The sequence below is a fragment of the Rhincodon typus genome, chromosome 20 (assembly GCF_021869965.1).
Source record: "Rhincodon typus isolate 14 chromosome 20, sRhiTyp1.1, whole genome shotgun sequence".
In the NCBI taxonomy this organism is placed as follows: domain Eukaryota; kingdom Metazoa; phylum Chordata; class Chondrichthyes; order Orectolobiformes; family Rhincodontidae; genus Rhincodon; species Rhincodon typus.
Genome location: NC_063351.1, coordinates 49,054,124 through 49,067,266, shown reverse-complemented (window position 1 = coordinate 49,067,266; position 13,143 = coordinate 49,054,124). Strand labels below are relative to the sequence as shown.

General features: G+C 41.6%; 1 protein-coding gene across 1 annotated transcript in view; it reads right to left on the bottom strand.

Annotated features, from left to right (window-relative positions):
• Positions 1–13,143, bottom strand: part of LOC109933504 (VPS10 domain-containing receptor SorCS1-like) — a 998,692-nt gene that overhangs the window by 947,529 nt on the left and 38,020 nt on the right. The window lies entirely within an intron of this gene.

Below are 13,143 nucleotides of genomic sequence, written 5' to 3'. Positions count from 1 at the left end.
CTCATGAGGTGATCGGGGAAGCCAGGAAATTTTCCCTGACTTCAGCTACTTTCCTTGAACATAAAAGTCCTGGACTTTCAATTTGTGTTCCAGTGGGAAAACACCAGGTATTCCCCATCAGGATCTGGCAAGATCCATCAAGGATTCATTTTTATTACAACTCCCAAATACTTCACATAGAACCTCCTGTCTCCATTCATTTATTACAGTCGTAGCTTTACAACCTGATGTCTTGTGCACTCATAACATACTTATATTTTATTCTGAAACAATAAAATTGATTTGTTGAGTCTTTCATGCAATCCTGGCTGTCCTTGTTTATGTCTAAACACACTCTTCAATAAGCACAAGATGTATTTCTGAGGCTGCTTTGGAAATGCACATCATTGTAATTAGCACATTTCTGTTTTAATTTTTGCAATTGAAAAACCAACCAAGGCAATCCTTGTCAGGGCAGGTACCAAGACTACTCTTGCAAATAATAGTGTGCATGAAATAAACCGGGCGAAACTGGTTTGGTGAATTCAGGTTTCACTGTTAGAATGTCTTGGATTGCAAGAGAAAAGTCAAGCTCGACAGGGTACAATTTTTCACAGCTTTTTAGCCAGGGAATATCTTACTCCCAGGTTGAATACACTGGACAAGGGGAACAGAGATGCTTAAACAAGGTCACTGCTGCTTTGTGTAACTCAGCCATGCCCTGGGCACCAGGGATGGACGGAACGATTAAAGCCCCCAAGTTTACAAGACCATTTCTTGTAAATTGAGAGAGATTTCAGACTGAACCTCTTGGTATGCCGTGTGGACATCAGTTGGAGAGGCATACGTTAGCAACAGGACTTAGTGTCGACTTTGGCTCAGTGGAACCCAGGGAGATATCCAGTAAAAACAAGTAATAATTGGAACTATAAGACCATAAGAAATAGGAGCAGGAGTAGGCCATTTGGCCCCTCAAGCCTGCTCTACCTTTCAATAAGGTCATGGCTGATCTGACATTCCTCATGTCCACTTTTCTGCCCCTTCCCCATCACCCTTGAATCTTCTGAAGATTGAGAATCTATTGATAAGTATATACAAGAACTCTGTCCCCACAGCCCTCTGTGGCAAGGAGTTCCAAAGAATATGAAGTTTTACTGGTTTTTCCTTCTGGGCAGCACTATCCTATGAGTTAGGAGGTCATGGGTTCAAGCCAGATTCAATCCAGGCTGAGGCTACAGGACTGAGGGAATGCTGCACAGTGGAAGATACTGACTTTTGCTCAAGACTTGAAACAAAAACCCTTCCAGGTGAGCATAGAAGAGCCATGACACTTTTGAAGAACAAAGAGAAAAAGAAGTTTCTCACTCCCCTGACAACATGCATCCATGAAATAGCACCAGAAAACACAATGATTTAACCGTTAATCTTATTGCTGTTTGTGGAATTCTGCTGTGTAGAAATTGGCTGCTATATTTCCCGTGTTATAACAGTGGCTAGCTTTCAAAATTACTTCATTGGCTGTGAGGTACTGTGTGATACACAAATCCTTCTCCAGGGTTTGCCTTAATGTTGCTCAAGTGAAATTACCTGGGGCAGCACTTTTCAGTGAACAGGAGGGAGACAATGTCATATACATTAATAGGTACTATTGCAATAGGTCTCTCGTAACCAGCTTTCCTCCTTGCTTCCAGATACTACAATAAAAGGTTGATTTAAAAAACTGGTCATGAAGTGGCATTGGTTGGCATGGATACTGTCAAACTTTGAGCGTTGGAGCTGACAAGCTAGTGGAGAGTTTTCCATCACACTCCTGACAATGTGACTTGCAGATAGTGGGGAGCTTTGAGAAAACCAAGTAATTACTTATCACAGAATTCCCAACTTCTGACCTGTTCTCACAGCCACAGTTGGGTCCAGTTTAAACTTCTGGTCAGTTTTAGCCTTCATGATGTTATCATTGGGCGATTCAGCCATGGTAATATCAGTGAATGTTAACAAGTGATGGGTAGATTCTCTTTTGTTGAAAGAGACCATTGCTTAGCACTTATGAAACGTAAAGGTTACTTGCCACATGTCTCAACCTAGATATTGTCAAGGCCTTGATGCATTTGATCATGGTCTGCTTCAGTATTTGAGGATCCGCGAATGTTAATGAAAATTGTACAATCATCGGCAAACATCCCCATTTCTGAACTTATGACAGAGGGGAGGTCATTGTTGAAGCAGCTGAAGATGGTTGGGCCTAGGACACTACCCTGAGGAATACCTGCTAAACAAATTTACAGTAATAAGGCACAATGGGATGATTTGACTTTAGCAAACGGTTCTTATTCTTCCTTCAAGGCCTACAAATTCTGTGTCTGACTGCTTCTCTTCACTTCATCTGACAAAGGGTCTACACTCCGAAAGCCTGTATTTTTAAATAAACCTGTTGGACTATAACCTGGTGTTGTGTGACTTCTGGCTTTGTCCACCCAAGTCCCAGACCGGCACCTCCACATCTTTCAAGGAAGGGGAACTGGGAAGCTTGTTCAACATTCTAACAAGAGAAAAACTGGTCGGGGTTAAAGATACAAGTCTAGACTCAAAGAATGGCTAATTCAGGGCAACAAACTGTCTGGTTACCTTTGGCCAAGGTTCCCATATCTTTCAAATCCTTTCTCTGAAATATCCAGGAAACATGAAAATCCCACAATATGAGACTATGGCAGGCAATGTTACCATTTGTTTCTCACTGGTAATATTATTCCTTTTCCAGTTATTTTTATTGAGGATAACTTATGTTCAATGAAAACAGAAGCAGGAAGGAATTTGCACTTTGTAACAAGGCCGATGACCTAAAGCAGAAAATAATTCAGCCTCAAGAGCTGTTAGCGAGGTAGTCAGGGATTTTTCACTGTTAGATATTAAAAAGGTCTTGGGTAGCTGGAGGGGTTATTTTAGGAATACAAGAACAGACACAGCCTTTTCAGGAAGTTTACCTGTTTTGGTCATTGTTGTGCAGTTGCTGTTTATCGCAGAACATTTCCAGGCTGCACAATGACAGGAATCATTTCTGAAATTTCACACTGCACTGTGCTGTTTTATTGTCTCCTCTTCTTTGAAATTCCCTCCATCCCAAGGATGATTTCCTGTCACACCAGAGATGTGGGTCCTTAGGAGATCAAACACAACAGTGCAGGGAGTACATGTCGTCCAGCAACGAAGCAGCTGGTGTTTCCGGAGGTCAGTGTTTGGCTGTTCACACACTCCTTCAGCTGTTTGCATTTGGCCTCCCCACTGGGACTGTCGGAACCCCTCAAGCTACCCAGCACCTTCACAGATACTTCTTCCCCAGTTTAGGCGATCCGAGCAGGATATCCCCAAGGATCCATGGGAATGTTTCCTCTTTTCGGGAAGGTTTTGAGGACTTCCTCGAAGAGTTTTTTTTCTGTCCACCTGGTAACTGCTTGCTGGGATAGAGCTCGGAGTAGAGAGCTTTCTTTGGAAGTCTAGTGTCAGCTGATTGGCAGTAACCAGAGTCACGGTGATGGGGACATTGACCCCAGAGAAGAGGCCACTGATACTGAAGGGCCTATCCAGTCCATAGCCTCTGCAGAATCCTTTGCTGGTGATATTTCTCCAGGGATTTTGTACATACCTCCAACACAACACGAGGCTGGTAACACTGCTGCCCTGTAGACCATGTGTTCAGTGCCAGGTCTGAGGTCTTTGTCTTCAAAAGCTCTGCCCCTCAGATGGTGAAAAGCTGTGAGGGCACACTGGGGGCAATGTTGAATTTCATCAATGTTTGCAGTCACTGAGAAGAAGGTCCTAACGAGGATTGTCCCACACTCTACAGTGGGTTGCCATGGAGATGGTAGGGTAGTACTGGTGTGCTGGGAGCAGGCGGTTTTGCTTTCTGAACATTTAGTCTAAAGGCCTATTCTCTGAATGCATCAACAATAGTTTGGGACATATCCCCTGAATGCGCTCATACATGAGCATCAACGACACACTGTAGCTTAATGACAGAGGTGAGGGTGGTCTTTTTTCTGGACCAGAGGTTGAATAGTTTCCCACTCATCCTTCAGAGAAGCTCCACCCATACCCATGGTGCTTGCCACTGGGCAGGAATGTAGCAGCAATGAAGATGGAGATGAGCATCGATGCATTGCCACACTTCTCAACTCCAGTTTGCTCATGTATCGTGTCTGTGTTGGATCTGTTCACAAGGATCAGGGCTTGTGTATTGTCGTACAGCAGGTGGAGAATTCCCAGAGGCAGCCAGACTTGGAGAAGGACACTATAGCACATTGTCTATCGCATCGCTCTGTAAAAGAAAGGTCTTTGCCCGATAGCAGGTATCGCTGTGGTAACTGAAGACCCAACTCCCCTGCACAATGCATCTTACTATCCCTAATCACAAGCCCCTCTCTTAGACTAGGAGCATGTCGCCCTGCTTGTTTGTGGATCTTAATCAGAGCAAAAAATCTATCGGAATTTACTTTATTGATTTGTGCTGTGACTGTCAGTTATTTCTGAATTTGGATTAAATTGCAGGATCACTACATTTGATTGGAATTGGAATGGAATTTAGGATTGGAGCCCAGAATAGATTAAATGAAGATCATGACTATTTTAGTTAACAGGCTGGTGAGGTCCCCTGTTAGGTCAGAAGTCACACGACACCAGGTTACAGTCTAAAAGGTTTATTTGAAAACACAAGCTTTCAGAGCCTCAGTCCTTGAACTATAACCTGGTGTTGTGTGATTTCTAACCTTGTCCACCCCAGTCCAACATTGGTACTTCCACATCACCCCTATTAGGGGCATATACTGGCCATTTTGAAACCTTCCCATTAATTTAAGGAGCAATTTCTCTTTTAGAGTTATTTAGGATGGGATTTGAAATAAAAACTGAAAGAACTGTAAATCAGAAACAAAAATGGAAGTTGCTGGAAAAGCTCAGCAGGTCTGGCAGCATCTGTGAAGAGAAATCAGAGTTAATGTTTCGGGTCCAGTGACCCTTCCTCAGAACTCTGACTTCTCTTCACAGATGCTGCCAGACCTGTTGAGCTTTCCCAGCAACTTTTGATTTTGTTTAGGATGAGATTCCTTTGATTTATTGCTTCTTATTAACAAGAATGAGGCACATCCAAAAATTTCACGCGAAAGTAACACACAAGAAAACATCTCTTTGCAAGCACGTGCCCAGCACCTTCCTCTCCCCCATCACTTCCTTTTCTGTTGATGCCTAAATCCAATTGAAAACCCAGTACTTTCTGATTAATTATTTGCTTTTATTTCAATGTTGCGAACCTGAAGGTTTGGAAAGGGGATGTTTGCTCATTGGTGAAGGGATCCTAAATCAGGGACTGGAATAGTACCATTAACAGCGATAAATTTACACCTCTCTAGGTGGCCCCCAAAGCCCCATGATATATACCAATGCTGCCCTGAAGGCAAAATGTTTCATCACCCGGAAAACCCTCTACAAGCCAACAGCACCAAAGTAAACACTGAAAGCCAGTGAGGAGTTTGAAGGATGAAAGGCATTCAATTAGATTCAAGGCCCAGAAAAATTTGCAGCCAAGATGAATAATGTTTTTTCATGCATACCCAAAGGCATTTGCCTTCAGGCTTCTATCATCAGAAAAATGACATGCTCTGTGGGAGTAAGGAACAATGCACAGAGTGATAAAAACTACCAAAGAGAACATGCTCAAACTAATTATGTGCTTCAGAGAAACACCCTTTTATAAAACAGTCCTCTCATAATACAGAAATGGGAATTTGTTTCTGAAGGCGGCCCATTGATTGTCTATGCTCGGGAATGACTGCCGTACAAATGCAGAAACTGTTGATGAACAAATCATATTGTTTCTTTCCGTTCTTATTCTCAAAGAAACTCTTTCTTTTATAAAAGGACCCTTCACAGCCTTAAGATGCCCCAAAGCACTTTGAGTGATCGTTGCTGTTGTAATGTAAGAAACAGTATGAACCAGAGGTCCGGGTTAAATTGAACATAGCCATTCTGTGAGGAATGGGTGGATTTCAGCACTCTTAGACAATTTACACCCCATCTGATCTCACCCTTATTTTCAAGCTGGGATACAAAACTGGCCATCAATTTGAATGCTGTTGTTATTTCCAACAAGTTAAACTTAAAGCCAATCTAAGTTAAAATTAAAAACGACCTCCAGTGTAGTAAGAGTTTCAATTCCAATGTAATTGAGACAGAGCCTGTAAGATGACATAGTTGGAGGTTCATCAGAATGAATGAAATAAAAATTTATCATAGAATCCCGTCAGCATGGAAGCAGGCCATTCAGCCCATATCGACCCTCTAAAGAGCACTCAGACCCAGCCCCTTACCCTATCCCTGTAGCCCTGCATTTGCCAGGGCTAACCCACCCAGCCTGCACATCCCTGAACACTATGGGCAATTTAGCATGGCTAATTCACCTAAACTGTGCGTCTTTGGACTGTGGGAGGAAACTGGAGCACCCAGAGAAAACCCACAGAGACATGGGGAGAACATACAAATCCCACACAGACTGCCATCCGAGGGTGGAATTGAACCTGGCCGCCTGGCACTCTGAGGGAGCAGTGCTAACCACTGGTCTAAATGGCACAGCGGCTCAAAGTAGAAATGGTAAAGCACTTACATTTTGTTGTTGTCGTCTGCTAGGAATAGAGAGTGGGAGCGTAGGACTGGAGTTTGGTGACCAGTTGGTCAGTTTGTTACTCAGTTCTTTAATTATTGTGAGTAGTTAAGGGTGATTTAGTCAATAAGCTTCACAATGGCAGGAGTACTCAGGTCTTTGGGACGCTCCTCTTGGAATATGTGGGAAATCAGGGACACGTCCAGTCTCCATGGTGACAAGGTATACTGCAACTCCTGATTTACCATGTGGAGTGCCTGGAGCAGCGGATGGACAAACAATGGAGCATCCATGAGGCTGGGAATGGCGATAATAGCACATTTAGTGACCTGCTCACATCAGCAGTAAGGGCTACATAGAGAGAGAAGAGCTGGGTGAGTAAGATGAGTGAGAAAAATGAGTGAAAAAGATGAGTAAGCGTGGCCAGGCTGTTCAGGAATCCCCTGTGGCTATTCCCCTCTCAAACAGGTGTATGTTTTGGATACTATTGGTGGGGGAATGGCCTCTCATGGGAAAGCAGGAGCCAAATCAGTGACATTGCAACTGGCTCTGTTGCACATCCGGGAGGGTCAAAGTGTAAGCAAGCAGTAATGATAGGGGACTCAATGGTCAGGGGCACAGATAGGTGTTTCTGTGGCCAGCAGTGAGACTCCAGGATGGTGTGTTGCCTCCAGGCTCAAGGATGTCTCTGAGCATGCACAAGATATTCTGAAGGGGCAGGGTGAGCAGCCAGAGGTTGTGTGACCTGATAGAAGTTTACAACATTATGAACAGCATGAATAGAATTGATAGTCAAAGTCTTTTTCCCAAGGTAGAAATGTCAATTTCTAGGGGATATAGCTTTAAGGTGAAAAGGAGTAAGTTTAAAGGAGATATGAGAGTTGGTTTTTCTTTACACAAAGGATGGTAAGTGACTGGAATGCGCTGCCAGAGGTGTTGGTGGAGGTAGATAGAATAGCAATGCTTAGGAGGCATCTTGATAGATACATGACTAGTCAAGGAGTAGAGGGATATGGACTGCATAGAGGCAAAAGGTTTTTAGTTTAGAAAGGCATCATATATCAGCTCAGTTTTAGTGGGTCAAGGGGCCTGTTTCTGTGCTGTACTGTTTTTGGTTCTTTGATAAGTAAATTGTAAACCTGTCAGCTCTCTCAATTGCTGTACAGTCAAGTCATACAGACAACAAGATCTCAGGTCTTCAGTCTGAGCTGCGAGGGATATTACAGAATCCCAGGGAGATGAAAGGAAGTCCAGACGCTTGTCATTCTAATGAGTCTAAGTCATTTCTGAGGCTGTTTTCAAGCAGAAAGGTACATTGGGAGTATTGGCTTTGGCCAATAGTGGTAGGGAGGTTGGTATGCATAAAATATATTATTTAATTTGTAGTAATAATAAGGGCAAAGACATCTGTCCGTATGAATAAAGCAAATGCCCACAAAACAAGAAACATTATCCAGTCCATGTTTGCAAGACTATAGCTGGAGGAACGATCAAAGGCTCAGTAGCAGTGGTGCTAACATTGACGTTAGACACATCATCAATACTCTTCACTAATGGAGATAGCTGCTCTCTCTCCCTGGTGTGGTCAATGTCAATGCATTCAAAAGAACAGGTTGCTCTTCACATTTTCCACACCAATGGCGTTGATTCTGTTCCACAATTTGCAGAAGAGGCTTACAATTAAATCCTAGGCTTTCTTGCAAAAGAGCAGTCATTATTTTAACTGTTATTATTAAGTATTATTTTAAGCCATCTGCATTGTTACAGCAATTGCAAATGTACAGATTGGACATGGTTTCACATCAATGTGGAAGCACTGTGATACGTCATTCTGAATTGTCAGGTTTAAGCTAAAACCGACGTTATTAAATAAAATAATCCTACCTTTCCTATATGCAATATGTAGTTACACAAATGGAAGAAACCAGCATATTTCTCCAATTGTTACACTCCTTCTACTCTTGGGTGTGGAATTCATAATCACAGAAAGCAGTCGAGGCCAAAACATTGAATGATTTCAAGAAGGAGTTGGATATAGCACTTGGGGCTAAAGAGATCAAAGGATAGGGGGACAAAGAAGTAACAGGGGACTGAGTTAGATAATGAGCCCGGGTCATAATGAACAGCAGTGCTGGCTTTAATGGCCTCCTCTTACTCCTATATGTTTCTATGTAAATACATACAATCAATAGCACAGAAGCAAGCCATTCAGCCCATTGTTTTTGTATTAATGTTTACACTCCACATGAAGCTCCCACTCCTCTTCATCAAAACCTATTAACATAACTTTCTGTCCCTTACTCCCTTACATACTTATCTAGCTACCCTTAGTATACATCCTGGGCATTTGTCTCAACTCCTTGATGCTTCATATTCTACTCACTGTCTGGATGGAAAAAAAAACGTCTCGTGAATTCCTTATCACCTTTTTTTACCCCCATAGGCGGTCTTATATGTTTTGGCCAGATTTCATGCCTTTCAAAATTGGCAACAGCCTCTATGTCGACCATAATCAAGGTTCTTATTAATTCTAAAGGCATCTATTAGCCATCCCTCTGATCGTTTTCTCTTCTAATGAACAGACTGCACAGTGTTTCCTGATACTTATAGCCTCTGTTTATAAAAATGTTTCAACTCTCCACTGAAAAGTTACAGAATAAATTTAGAATTGCTTCATAATTATATGTTTGCATTCAACATAACGCAAGTATGTGATCAAGGTTATTTCTGTCCTTCAATTCTTTGTCAAATATCCCCTAGGTTTCCGACTTTACTATTATTATTTATGGACAATGAGCAGAACCAGCACCAATGGTGTGAGAAACAAAACCCACAAGATAGGTATCTTTGTCCAGCTGGGCTTTTGTTTTCATCCAGCAGTTTAAACCTCTCCATCTGTTCTCTCATCGCTGTAACCTTTCCCCTTAGCCCTCTCTGTGCCCCTTCAATATTGGCCTTTTGAACATCGCCAAGTATTTTTTAATTCAAGCCACAGTTGGTGGGTGCTTTCAGCTGCCTCAAAGCATCACTTTGGAATTCCCTTCCCAAACTTTTCAGCTTCACTATCTCCTCTCCATGAAGACATTTTTTTAAAAGTCACCAAATGCTTGGTCACCTGCCCTAATATCAATTCATGCCAGTTGTGTCAAATTTTTATTTGGTAATATCAAAATCAGTTTGAGGGGGTGAAACTTGGGTTTCAAACCAGGGTCCTCAAAGTAAATAAAGACGTGGATTTCCTCCGGGTGCTCCAGTTTCCTCCCACAGTCCAAAGATGTGTAGGCTAGGTGGATTGGCCATGCTAAATTGCCCATAGTGTTCAGGGATGTGTAGATTAGGTGAGTTATAGGGGGATGGGTCTGGGTGGGATGCTCCGAGGGTCAGTGTGGACTTGTTGAGCCGAAGGGCCTGTTTCCACACTGTAGGGATTCTATGAATCTATGATTACAATTACAGGTTATGGAAGACAAGTTGTCTAATGCACGCTGGGAGAACATACCGAGGAGCAGATCAGTGAATGAACAGAGATAGACATTTAAGTAGATGTTTCATAATGCTTAGCAAAATATCTTCCAGTCTTAAAGGAGGACACAATGAGAAGAATGAACAATCTGGGGTTAACAAAACTGGTCCAGGAGATTATCCAATCAAAAGATAATGCATGCAAAACAGCAAAAACTAGTAGCAGGCCAGAGGTTTAGGAGGTTTTGTTCAGGAACTAGCCACGATGTCTAAAAAGTTAATACAGAGGGAAAAACTGATTATAAAGTAAATTGGGAAGTAACTACAAACAGTCAGCAAGACCTTCTAAAGGTATATAAAATGAGATAAATTAAGTGTTGGACTTTTGGAGGATGTCAGCTGGGCAACTGATAACAGGGGAATGGGGAAATGGCAGAAAATTTTAACCAATAATTTACATCAGTCTGTGTGATGAAGAACACTCATAAAACACAACAAAGACATCAGACAAGCAAGATGTTAATGGGATGAATGATCTTGTAATAGTCTCTATCACAAGAGACGAAGCATTTGACAAATTAATGGGACTAAATGCAAACGGATTGCCAGGATCTGATGGCCTGTATCCAACGGTTTTAAAGGAAGACCTTGCAGAGATAGTGGAGGCATTGGTTGAAAAATCACAGAAATCAATTAATTCCAGGAGCATTCCAAAGAATCGGAAAACCACTAAGCTGATGTCTCTGTTCAAGGACGGAGGGAGACAGAAAGTAGGAAACTATAAGGCACTTATCCTTTCATCCGCTGTTGGGAAAATGCTCAAATCCATTGTGAAAGAAGAAATAGAGGACATTTAGAAAAGCTTAATACAATGTTTAAAAAACATTTGGATAGGTACATGGATGGGATAGGTACAGAGGGATATGGACCAAGCAAGTGGGACCAGTTTAATTGTGAAAACTGGGTGGAATGGACGAGTTGGGCTGAAAGGCCTGTTTCCATGCTGTAAACCTCTATGACTCAACACAATCAAACAGAGTCAACGTGACTTTATGAAGGGAATTCGTGTATGACAAATTGGCTAGAATTCTTTCAGGATTTAACAAAGGGGGTCTGATAGATGTATTTGGATTTTCAGAAGGAATTTGAAAGTGTGTCACATAAAAAAGGTTATTGTGGAAGATAGGAGCTCACATTATTAGAGGTAATATATTAACATGGATTGAAGATTGGTTAGTACACAGAAGGCAGAGAATTAGGATTAATGTGCCCTTTTCAGGTTGGATAGATATAACTAGTGGAGTATCACTAGAATTTGCAAGAGTATATAAATAGGTCAAGTAAAAAATTGCCAGGTGAGGTTTAATGTAGGAAAGTGTAATGTAGGAAGAATCCAAAGGCAGACTGTTGTTTAAATGAAAAGTGACTCCAAGAAAGTGCAGCACGGAGGGATCTGGGTGCTCTTTTACATGAAATACAAAATGTTCTGATAGAAGCAAATAGTATTTTGGCCTTGAGATAACAAGGTGTAGAGCTGGATGAACACAGCAGGCCAAGCAGCATCAGAGGAGCAGGAAAGCTGACGTTTCAGGATTGCTTGGGAGTTGGAGTTCAGAAATAGGGATGTCTTGTAATAACTGTACAATGTATTGGTCAGGTAGCATCTGGAGTACTGTGTACAGTATTGGCCTATTCAGTTTTTTCTTTATTGATTCATGGGAAATGAGTGTTGAGGGTCAGGCCAGCATTTATTGCTGATCCCAAATTGCCCAGAGAGCAGTCAAGAGTCAACCACATTGCTGTGGGTCTGGAGTCACATGTAGGCCAGACCAGGTAAGGATGGCAGCTTCCTTCCCTAAATGACACTAGTGAACCAGATGGGTTTTTCCAATAATTGGCAATGGATTCATGGTCAACCTTGGACTCCTAATTGCAGATTTTTTTTTCCCCATTAAATTCAAACTCTACCATGGCAGGGTATGAACCTGAACCCCCAGGACATGATTTGGGTCTCTAGATTAACAATCCAGCAATAATACCACTAGGCCATCGCCTCCTTAAGGAAGGACTTACAAAACTTGAGGGAATTCAAAAGAGATTCCCTGAGCTGATACCTGGAATGAAGGGCTAACTTACCCAGAACAGCTAAAAGGTTAGTCCTTTGTTCATTAGAATTTAGAAGACTGAGGGATAATCTTATTAAAAGATATTACTTTCTGAGGCAGCTTGATGGTGTAGATGTTGAGAAGATGTTTCTACTTTTGGGGAACTCTCAAACCAATAGACATAGTTGCAGAATAAAGGGGCACTCATTTAAAACTGAGGTACAAAGACATTTCTTCTCCCAGAGGATAGTGAATGTCTGGAATTCTTTACCCCGGAGAATTGCGGAGGCACTGAAAATACTCAAAGAGGAGGTAGATAGGTTTTGGAAATATTAAGGAGCTGAGGACTGTGCTGAGTTTGTATGAATGAGGTTTGGGGCAGATTAGCCATGATTTTAAAAAATTGTGCAGCAAGCTTGAAGTGCCAAATAACTCTTCCTGATAATATTTCTTATGTTCTTTATGTTCTTAATGTTCTATTGCAAAACAACTTGGGACTTTTTACTACACTGGAAGTGCTATATAAATGCAAGTTATTATTGGTACCAAAGGCCGGGAGCAGCATTGGAGCAAATTGATGTAGAATGTATTTTATTCCGAATGTTGCTCATGTTGACCAGCATAGTTAATTTTCTTGGACATTTAAATTGTGCATGTGCAAATCAGAGTCACATTGACATTAATGATTTGAATCCATGTCTATCTGTTAAAACTAGGTGTACCAGTGAGCTTACTGTGTACCGAACTGTTTTCAGTTGAACATTATTGAATAGAAATGTGTTCACAGCACTGAACATAGACAGACACATATGAAGACCTTGATATTTTTTTTGTAGGTCACATGATGAACAGGATTTGGTTATTTAAGTCAACTCCTGCAAACAAGAGTCATTCCACATACAGTTCATAATGTTTTATTCTTACTTTGTCCCATTCATTTTAATGAAATTC